Consider the following 12169-nt stretch of genomic DNA (forward strand, 5'->3'; position numbering starts at 1 on the left):
TGATGGAATAGCCAAATCACATTGGCTCTTTTCACAATTAGGCCATCTTTTAAAGGAATCATACTTTCCAGTATCAACGCCTCACTTTAATTTAATTTAGGAGGTCGTTTTGACTTTGTTTGATTGGGTCTCTCATGCTATCTGTTTGACCCTTCGTCTCTGCCACCCTTTTCATTCGCCCACCCTCCTTATTGGCTGTTTATGTATTCTCAGGGGAGACGTTCTCAGGGGAGGAGTCTCATAATCATCTTTGTCATGTGTTATAATTCTGTTTCCTGTATTTCCTCAACTCTTGTGTGTGTTATACCTTTCTGGTTTAACTATGTCTGTTGGCCTCCTAGGATTAGAGGAAGAGTCCAAGGTCCCAGGTTTCTTGTTCATGTTAGTATTGTCCTGTATAATATCTTGTCCATCTTCATCTTGCCAACTCACACAGGGTATTCCTGAGCCACCCCTTTTCAATTCAATTGTTTTGGCAACTCTTCCTTGATTTCTTAGGGTTTGTAGGGCTTCGGGGCCCACTTGCTTTTTCTTCCATTGAGTATGCCATTTTTCTAGTTGTTCATTTTCAATATCTGTAAGATCTGGCTCGTTTTATGAAGTCCCTCTCTGAGGACTTGTCCTTTCTTGATTTACAAGAATTTGTGATGTTTGGAAACCCTCAGGCTTTATCTTCCGTTGGAGGTCACTTTTTTCTGGTCGATCATTTTCACTATCTGACTCCCATAACTGTTCGTATCACCCTCCATGTCGTATTCTGACATTCAGTATGTTTATATATCTAACAAGTCCTTCAGGTTTGTGTCCTCCTCCTCATCCTCCCGATCTTCTACGTCACTCTCCCTTGCCATCTGTTGTATTTCAGTTATGCGATTTTGATTTGTTAGCACCAGATATTTCCTTTTGGGGGATTCACTTTAGGGATAGTTAGGTTCCTGATAAATGCTCGTCTTCCGTTTGATTTCTTCTTTTGCAAGGTCACTTGGTCTTTAGTTTTCTTTGGAGGATTAGATTCCTCATACCAAACTTTTATGCTTTTCGGCTCCTTTTTTCCTCCTTGTAGTACCACTTTGTTTGATCTCTCTTTTTGGTGTGATTGTTGGTTGATGAAGATTTCACAGATTTTCTTTGAGGGATTAGCTCCACCCTCTGTTCTATCTTTTTTAATGTCTTCTGATTTTGATCCATGTCATCTTCCCGTAATTATTTATTTGCTTCATACTCTTCGATAATAGTTATGATGTCATTTATGCTCTCTCGCCTTCCTGTTATTTCCTTTGTTGTATCTTGGGGTTTCCTAACAGTTGATTGTTGTTTGTTCATATCAGTTGGAGGATGCTCTCGCGAGGGGGCCACTTCTTCCCCATTCTTCTTCAAAATGCCCCCAAAGTGTCTTTCCATGACATCTATATATAATTGCTCAGCGTGTCCCTTTTGTTTTAGCCATAGCCTCAATAGGTATGATGTCACTTGAGTCAAATGTTCTCGATGTTCTTCTATTTTCTTTATCTTTAATAACTGGACCCAAATCGTATGTAAGAAATTAAAGACCTTCGCTGTACTGTTGTCCAGTTGGTTCTGGATTCCTGTGATAAACCCCTCAACGAACACCATCTTGGAATGCGGCATAGCTAGCATTGTCGTCTGATCCTTCTGATGGTCATGATATTCTCATATAGTTTTATAAATGGGGACATAGTTGCTGCTAAGCTCGTAATCATCAAAATATCTTGTTCTTTAGCATTTGTTTGGTAGTGGTTCTTTTGTTAGTTATTGGAATTGTCCGCCTCTCTTTGGGTCATCATTGATACTGACACATTAGCCAGGTCTCTTCTGGTTGAGGGTTCCTCCATTGCCTCTGTTCTCCCTTGCTTTGCCGCCCCATTTGCATTCTTTGTTCGGCATTCTATTTGTTCAGGAAAGTCCAGGTCCGTTGTTGTCACATTATAAGCATCATCTTTTTTGCCCACCGTGGGGTTTCTTTTGTTAGTAACATTCTTTTGCATATTTACTCCATTCCTTTGAGCTTGCGGGCTTCGTGTGCTGCTTATTTCTCTTTGTGGGGAACAAACATGTTGTTTCAGTCGCCATCAAACTCTCCAGAATTAATTTGCTCTGGGATCTCTCCTTGTGACTGATACCTGGCCAGAATAGTTGGTAAAGCTAAACATGTTGGGGTAATGATCCTGGGTCCATGTAAAAGATGCATTGCTGGATTGCCAGGATGGTGTTAAACCCCCTGGCTTCCAGATGCTTTTGTCTAAGGTGAGCCGATTGCTTTGGGTTCTCTCAGCCATCATTGCTGCTTCCTTCCCTAATGAACTGCTGCTATAGTTTTTTTCCTGGCAGCGCCCCCACACTTGTACAGTTACCTGTGCTGGCCCCTCCTTCCCATTCAATGTATGTGTCTCCATGTTTATGGCACTCTTCATTTTCTTAGTTATGTTTGGGCCATGTGAAAATATATTTCTGATGGAATGTAGATGATCTTCATTTCCACTATCGGCACCAGGGGCACATACCTGGAGGTCTAATCCCTCTAGTGCCATTTGAAAGTGGTGAAGGGGCGTGTTAATCTCTTCATTCAAGTGTGTTGGTGTCATATACCTAAACAGTATTTGGTCTGCCGATGTTTGCAATTCTGTTCATTGCATTCTGCTGTTCGGAGAAGCGGGATTCAGAGAAGTCATTTTGCTTACTTCACCGGAATCAGTAGTGTTATTCTCTTCCGAAAGTTCTTGCATTTTCGGTGAAGCCACACTAAGACACGTCAATGTTCATTCCATTATGTTGGTACAAGTCGGTGGAGTCAATGAAAGTTGCGGCTGTTCCAACCTCAAGTTATCGATATATAGGCCAGTGCTTGCCACTTTCGAGACCTCCACATTGAACGGATAGGAACCTCCGCATTTCCACCTCCATGTCTCAGTATGTCGCACGCCTTCATTGTCACAGTTCACGTTCAGTAACTTACCCCTCGGGGCACACACGTGGCCCCAATCTCCAATATTGCTGCTGGTATTGCTTGGTTCAGGCAGTAATGAAAATACTTCACATGCCAAGGTTATTTTTTCTGGTTTAGTGCCTAGGGCAATATGGGACAATAGTTTTGTTTTTTGTCCTCAGCAAAATAATGCTAGGTGTGCTATCAACTGAGGCATGTTTGCTTTCATGCTCAGAGCTGGTATGTTCTTTTGTAATAATGAGAACATTGATTCTGGTAATGTTGTTTATTTTAAAAAAGATGGCATTTCTGTATCTTTTATGGGAAATTACATGCTGTTTTGGAACATAAGGGTTGCTTTGGAGAAGCTAATCTGAAGATTTTTGGAGGAAAATAAGAAAACAGTGTTTCTGAAGCATCTGCAAAAAAAATAAAAATAAGCTCTTTTCAGAGCCAACCTCAACTGGAGAAATGAGGCACACTATTTAAATGTTCATTCCACACATTCAGATTTTTCAATTAGTCCGTGAACTCTGCGGTTGTCTGCGGACAGCGCGTATTACATTTGGGGATTTTGGGGTTGAGAGGCATGCAAAGGAGACTGAGCAGAGCAAGGAATTAAGGTTTACTGTTTGTGTTGTGTAAGGAGTTTGTCATTAGGTCTTTTTCCTGAGCGAAGAGTAGATAACTATGGCTGTGTTTTTCAGAAAGCAGATTGTTTGGATTTTGGGAGATTCATGGATACATTGGTTGGAGGTGCATGCAGATCGCTGTGGAGTGGGAGCACATCTTGGATTCTCTCATGTGGAAGTGCACTGGCATGGAGTGTTTGGAATGAAGTGGCTGGATTTGGTACCGCTCTATGCTACTTTAGTGACACAGCGTCATCCAGACATTATTATTATTCATTGTGGAGGGAACAGTTTAGGAAATGTCTGGAATCTCTGTGCAATTTGCAATGAAAGAAGGATTTAGGAAAGTCATGGACATGTATCCAAACCCCTGAGTAATTCTTTTTTCTGTATTGTGCAGAGATAAATGTGGCTGCATTCTTTTTCATTTGGTCCACAAATGGAGAAAGCAAGGCGCAATGTTAACAAGGCTGTTTGTGCCTTTTTCAGAGATGTTGGTATTTCCTCTTTTCAGAAAAAAAACATTATGTTTTGTAGTACACACATTTTTCGCAGAGATGGAGTACATGTTACTTATGCCGGCAATCAGATTTTTCGGCGAAATATAAAAAATGCATTGTAACCTTTTTTGAAATGACAGCAATCCATTTTACAAAAGGAACTAGGAACCAAGAACAGCAATCTGCACAATTGTCCTGTTGTAAATCTTGGAAATCAAAAAGCATAATGAGGATCAGCTCTGGGGTGTGGCCTTTTATAGGGGTGCAGGTGTGTGCTTCGCGGACACCTGCGCTGTTCGCGGACAGATTGAATAGCAAGGAAGCGCTCAAAAAGTTCTATAAAGAATATAGATGGGCAGGGACATTGTCTGGGACATATGCAATGGTGAACATTTACTGTAAAATACATTGGATTGCTCAAAAAAGCACTTTTTAAATGTTCAGGGGTCTGGACAATGTCCGCAATTAAGGACACATGCTCAGCATGGGTGCGGTCACATGATGACGTCGCGGACACGTTCGCAAATGGGACTGCTGTCCGCAGACACCACAATTCGTGGGGACGGTTGTGCACATGCGCGGGGTGTTCTACGGACAGTGTTTGGGTCCCCAAACTAATTAAAAGTATGACACACGTGCGGCAGACAGTTGTGGACAGGCGCGATGTTCGTAGGACCCAAGTGTGTGATGCGCATGTGCGCGGATGTCCTACAAACAGTATTGAAGTCCCTGAAAAAAAAATATGCGTCAAAACTTTGCAGACAGGCAGACGGGATATGTGTTCTACAAATATATTCATTCTGGTTGCAGACATTACGAACTGGGGGGGTGTTCTTAGGACACCCCCATTTTGGGTGATTGCGGACAGGTGGACATCTTGTGTGTTCTAAGGACACCTCCATCTTAATTACGGACAGTACGGACAGGCAGAGTGTCCTTAGGACACCCCCATTTTGGTTCATTGCAGATATAACGGACACCCGCGTTGTCTGCGGACACCCTAACTGCCTTTTAAAAAAAAAATAAGACACAGGCATATACTAAGAACACAATTAAAATTGTATTATTGTTTAACAGTATACAAATTACGAAAGAGAGGTGGAAGCAGAAACTGAAACAAATCCAGGGGAATGAGGGGTTTGGACATGATGTATGGGAGGGGGAGAAGGGATGGAAGTCTCATTGTAACATTTTTCTTGCTGGGGAGGGTTTGGGGATAGTTGGCTAGGACATGGAAAGGGGGAACAGGTAGATGTTGGACAGTGATATTTAATGTTTTCTTTAATGTGGTCCTCAATAAACTGTTTTATAAGAATGAAGTTTTTCATTAACATATCCATTTTTTGTTTCATTCGTTTCAGAGGATCTTCTATTGTCTCCTTGGTATATTATGTATCTGTATGATCTGTTAAAAAAAATACATATGTTAACTACACATAAGGTAATGATTATTAATTGGCTTATATAGAGAAATGTTGTGTCTACCATTAGTATCACTGTCTTCACTCATTTCATCTCGTGGGAAATTTTCTTCCAGCCATTCAAAAGTACTGGACATTTCTGAGTAAAACAATATATATATATATATATTAGTTTTAGTGTACCTAATAGAGATAATGTATAAATATATGAAATAAATACAGTGTACTTACTAGTTTCTAACAAACACTTGGTGTTACTGATGCGTAGGCATGCTCTTGCTTTTTGCTGCTCAGTTTCTGTGAGGTAATTCTGTTGCAGGCATATATATATTTTTTGGTATATTCCATTATATTGCAAACGCTATTTCAGTGGATGGTTGGTGTCTTACGTATACAGTTTCCACTTCTTGTTTACTATTAAATGTAATGTATTTATGTGGTGTTTTTTTTAACATGTTTGGTGTTTTTATTGTATGATACAATAATGTAAGATACCCCCTGAGTTTTTTGATATTGTTGATGGTGTCTGCTTCTGTCCGCACACATGTGCACGGTCCGCGGATATCCAAATCACTAGCAGGGGAAGGGGGGTCAGTATTTTCTATGTTATATGTGTGTAAGCTAAGGGAGTCTTAGTAAACATTTATCACATTTATATTATCTATAACTATATTCAGTGAGAAAACTTTGTTAAAGGGGTATTATGGTTAGGTTGAGCTACCAAAAACCTAGGAAATTCAGTGAAAAAACATTTTTAAAGGGACGTTATGGTTAAGTTGCGCTACTAAAAACCTATGAAATTCAATGAAAAAAATATTGTTAAAAGGAAGTTAAGTTGCACTACTAACTGTAAGAACATATTTGAAGTATAACCCTACAAATATAGTACTTGAATATGAATTATGAGTATATGAATTTTTAGTTCCTGACTGTTACTGGCCTAGATATGTCAGTAAAGGAAAAAAGAGGGATCCAGACAGGTGATGTCATCAGTGATGTCATCAATGATATTTGTGATGTCATCTTTGAGGTCCTGGGTGTTAGTCTTACCAGTGCACGGTGGTGGCACGAGTTATGGTTGCTTAGTTTACCATAACTGGCGAATTTCAAGGGTTTTTCAGTTTTACTTGGAACCATAACGTCCCTTTAACAACTTTTTTTAACTGAATTTCATAGGTTTTTAGTAGCACAACTTAACCATAAAGTCCCTTTAACAATGTTTGTTTCACTGAATTACACTATAGTGGCCGTCTAGTTATGGTTAAGTTGCTCATCCCATAGGAAGAGCACTTTTGGGCGGCTTATAACTTCGCTCCCCCTGGACGAATCCACAGCAAACTTTGCAAAAAAAGTATATGGTGCACTCTGAATTTTTTGCAAAGTTTGGTGAGGTTTGGTTCGGGGGGGAGGGAGTTATAGGGGGGTCCCAAAAGTTCTTTTTTTCCCATTGACTGAATGGGGGAAAAACTGTGCATGCCTACAGCCCAAACCGCTGGACGGATTTTCACCAAATTTGCAGCAGAAGATGTGGCTTGGTCCCAAAAGTGTGCTTTTGTAAATTTGGTGAAAATACGTCCAGTAGTTTTTTAAAAAATGATCAAAAAGTAGGTCTAAAAAAATTAGTGATATCTATGTCCGCTCCACGGACACACTTCCCTGTTTGCTCCGCGGGCAAGATATCAATTGGCTAATCAGTCGCGTCATGTCCGCAGACATGTGACACATTCACTGATTGGATGGTGAGGAGCGTGAAGTGCGTCAGATTGTTCCTATGCTCCTGCCATCTTGGATCCGTGTTTTGGTGTCCGCGGACATCACCGCACAAACATATTTAAAAAACACAACATTGCACTTGTTAAACTTATCAAATACTGTCTGGGGAGGTGAGGGTTGATGAGGATGGGATGGGATATGGCAGAAAGAAGCAAAAAACAGGTGTTTTTTGTCACGAAAGTCATACAGTACATTTGGAGGTGTTCCACAATATAATGTAAATAACAGTTCTCATGGCGTCGGTGAGGAAAGTTTTTGCAAAGTGAGAATGTATTTAGATTCTGAGTGAAGGTCACCAGCTTTGAATTTTTGGTTGCGAGCTAAGGAAGCCCATGCATGGGACACACAATTTAAGGTTCAATTGTTTTTTGACCTTGAGAGAAAGGGACCATTCTGTAAGGAATGCAATGAGAGGAGGTTTGTGATAATGAACATTTGATAAGGTTATTCATTCCAAAAGTGTGTAAGGAACATGTAAATTCAGTTCATGAAGAATCTTTAGTGCAGACGCAGTGAGCGTTATGGTCTTACTTACGCCAAGAAAATGGAAATGGTGAATATAAACATAAGTTTGATTTTAACGATTGTATACCGGAACAAGCATTAACTTATTATTATCTGAAGATTAATTTCGGGTTATATTCTATCTGTTTTTCTGTGTTACTTATTGCAATGTAAGGTACTATCTTTGTGTGTAGTTGTCTTTTTTACGTGGTTATGCAGAGTGCAGCATCGATGTGCATGTAGACCATCACTAGGTTCACCCAGGTTCAATGCTAATATTTCATTCAAATGTCATGTATGACCATATGGAATTGTGTATCAGTTTCCACGTTGTTTTCTCTTTGTTGAGATTGTTTGATGTGTGTGATAATCGTTAGTTTAAACTCTATGCCGAATTAAAAAGTCAATAGATACATTGCAATAAAGTTCAGGTATTGAGACACATTTTCTGTTATGTTTTTGAACTAGCTACATCCTGCCTTTCTGTGATTGTCATAGATTCCAGATGCCAAGTGATGGCTTCTTCAATCGGCAGCTGCACATAGTTGTCAACGCCTGGATCACAGTGACTGTTTTTTGGGACGATCTCCCAGGGCCCATGTGCCCATACGCTGTACTAGCGATTAGGAGTAACATAACATCCTTTATGGTGGTCTAGGCCCAAGTTGATGTAGAAGCCCTGGAATTCACTGTGCGACCCAATCGGTTCTTTTACCGCAAGCGAACTCTTTGTTTACACAAAAAAACAACCTGTGCCTCACGTTAAACATTTTGGCTCATGAGCGAAGAAACAAATTTGCAATTTGATTGAATATGGCAATAGTCGGATGTTCTCGGAGCATTTATTGTGAAATAAAAGTACTTTACAAATTGTACAGTGTTATTGTTTTCTTTTAAAGTACGGTTTAATATTCCAAATTGTGACGTGCTGTGTTGTTAGAAGATGTGTGTTGATTTTCGGGTTCTGCGTGACGTGACGTAGGTGATTATCGGCGCATTTGGCTACGCTGAAGAGGAACGTCTCTGAGAAAGGTGTAGAATATCACTAGGGTTGCTGATGTGAGGCTCAGGGCGGGGCATATGATTTAGTGACGTCAGGGCAGTTTACCTTAGGCAGATGCAGCAATGGATACGAATAGGACACGCTGGATGCACCCTGCTGCCAGATTTCAGATGTTTTTAGAAGAGGAAATGTGAGGTAAGGTGAATTGGAAATGTTTGCGATAGATCAACGTATGTATAAAAATATATGGCCGAATCCTTGGCACAATAATATTTTTTGAGCATTGCACTTGTGAAACTTATGAAATAATGTCTGGGGAGGTGAGGGGTGATGATTAGGGTGGGATATTTCTGACCTGATTTCGAATGCGTTTACAAAGTTTGGTGGGATTTTGTGCAGAGCTTATATGACGATTGTATGTGTATTCATTTGACAATTTTGAAAAAATAAAATGTGGGTGGATTTCCAGCAAACTTGCCTAAGGCGCATTGGCAAGGATCTAAAAGCATGGTTTTGTAAATGTGGCAGTGTGACAAGTGTCATATTGTAGCTAAAAAAACAGCGGTATAGCTTTAGTGACTGAGGGGTAGCCTGTGGCCATGGGAAGTGGCCAGATTGCCGGGGTCATGGAATAAGGTCATGATCCGGACAATATGGGTACTGGCCTTGACCAGAAGGGACAAAACATAGGATTAAAGTGGCCATGTCCACCTGGGACTGGCTTTGTGGTAAAGTTATTCGAAAGTATGATAGATTTGAAAGGGAAGAAACATGTGCCCATGGTAATATGGTCATAGGTTTCTCTTTTTGCCTTCTGCAGGCTGCCATGTAAAGCGAAGAGGGGCCATGTATGGAACCCACACATTCCCTTTTCATGGTGGCCATCTTGGAAAAGGATTTTTCTTCCTAGACTGGGACGCCACAGGCGTCCTGTTGTAGGACGAAAAATCCTCTTTTTTAGTACCCCAGTTCCCGCTTTGGGAACCTAGACTGCTAATGGCCTTCATCCCCCATTTCAGGGGCTGGAATGGGGGGATAATGGTTCTGAGACCTCATTATCCACCCTTGCTTCGCTTGGGCTGATAACTTCGGCTGCTGGGCCGGTATCCAATGTTCCAGTCCCTGGAACGGAGGATGAACGCCCCAATATTTCCATTAGTATAACACAAAATGCAAATGGAAATCTTATTGAGTCTATGTACTTTATTGAGAAATATAAAGTAGATGGAGACTATGCGTTTTTTTTTTATTTCTATTTTTTTAACTGTGAAAGGTGGTTCCTAAAGGAACATTTATTTTGTTTTTGGAAGGATTTTTTTTTTGGCAGGAGAACTTAGAACGAAAGGTGGGGAGGGAACTGAGGGAACAGGCACCAAACACTAATTTGGAGGGGCAGGTGGACAGGGGAAAATGTTCCGCGTGTGTTATTTCTAAGGTACGGGGCAATGTTTCTCATGCTCCTTGATTACAGCAGTGGTGGTGTCTCTTGGGGAGGACAGATGGCCTTAGCAGATGCCATTTTAAGATAAATAGCAGTTTTGCTAAAAGTATGTACTGTGTACTAGATTGTTAATGAATAATGAGTAGGAATAGGTGTTGGAGCTGTGCAAGGGAAATTTTGAAGTTGAAAGTTCCTAGATCAGTAGAAAATGCAGTTCTGAACTGTCCGCAAAGCAGAGATCTTATCATGAAGCCCGGACGGGTTCTCGGACACATCACCATGCCGCGCGACCAGCGTATGGTCATGTGGCACTGTCTGGAAGCTCCGCTATGAAGTCAGATGTTCGTAGATGGCTACGGATGCAAAGGTAGTTGAATTAGTTGCAAAAAGTGGATAGAGTGTTAAAAATGATTCCGGAAGGTGGGAAATGGCAGAGTTTTGAGGTGACACTTTGTAAATGGGACACCAATATTGCTATATTGGGTAAGTATGATATTAGTAAGTTGAAGGAAAATAGCGTGCACTGGTAAAAAATATGAAATTCACTGATAAAACCTTGTTAAAGGGGCGTTATGGTTAAGTTGCACTAATAAAAACCTATGAAATTCAATGAAAAAACTTTGTTAAAGGGACGTTATGATCAAGTTTTTTTCATTGAATATATATATGTGTATTTTGTGCTTGTATGGCGTGTTTGCCGAAACAAAGCGAACTGAACTGGAGAAAGATGTCTAAAATAGAGTGAACTTTAGTGCACAGAGAACCGGTATTCCATAAGGCAATGCTAAAAGTTGTGGGGTACTTCTTTTTTGTCTCCAACACCTAACACATAACCTTTTATTACTTGGTATAACCATGTGATAGTCCTCAGCACCTTGATCAATTCACATCTGGTTTATGGCAATGCTGATGATCTCTGAGCTTCTTACAGACTGCCCAGAATGCCGCAATCAGGTTAACTTTCAGAATTCAGACATTCAGCACAGTTTCTTTTAGGAAATCTTTAGATTGTTTGTCTATTCATCAACGTTTTATTTAAGGTACTTTAGCTTACCTTTAGGTATGTTCATGGTTTGGCCACTATATCTTTCATATAAACTCAAACCACATACACATGATTAGGACTTTGTGATATCAGAATCAACATTTACTATTCAATCTGTCTATTCACAGTAAAACCAGAGGGGATGGATGGTTCTCTGTCCATGGTACATGACTATGGGACCCTCATCCACTGGAAAATCGGAAGACAGTTTCTTTGGTTGCCTTTCAGAAATTGATGAAAATCAATCTTGTCAGTAATTAGTTTGTCCTCATCCCTTTCTTTATCATATTATTGTATGTAACAGATTATACATGTTGTTTATATATAATAGTCTCCCTTAGGAGAGATCTGCACAAAATTTTCCAAATTCATTTTCTTTCCTGGGAACCATAAAATGAGAAAATGTAATGCATAATACATGTGTGATTTTCAATGTTTGCATTCATTGCCTCATCTGGAACATTAGCAATTTTGATCAAGCTCACAGCACAAACCACTGGACAGATTATATATTATAGCTGTTGACGCACTATAGGTAAGTACAGTATTGCATTACATAGGAAAACCTAAAAATGAATTGCTAATACTTTTGAATCGAATGATGGAAGTGGCTGAAAGTTTGTTGTCATTTTCCCATGTAGAAAAAGTGCAGTTTGAGAACAGTCGTAGAATGAAAAACACTTGCCAGATTTGGACCAAATAAGAAACAATTTGGGCACATTGTGTTGATTTAATTTCCTTCACTGGTTTGGGGTAAATTCATTCAGTCATTTTTAAAATATTTGATAGAGCACGAGGTGCCCCTTGGTCATTGAAACACGTTATATCAGTCCTGGTGCTTTGCAGCAGAGAGGCGGTAAGAGGCTAACAACTTTTGACTTGTAGGATGGATTTGGATGACATTTT

The sequence above is a fragment of the Ambystoma mexicanum genome, chromosome 1q (assembly GCF_040938575.1).
Source record: "Ambystoma mexicanum isolate Mex_15411 chromosome 1q, UKY_AmexF1_1, whole genome shotgun sequence".
NCBI classification, from domain to species: domain Eukaryota; kingdom Metazoa; phylum Chordata; class Amphibia; order Caudata; family Ambystomatidae; genus Ambystoma; species Ambystoma mexicanum.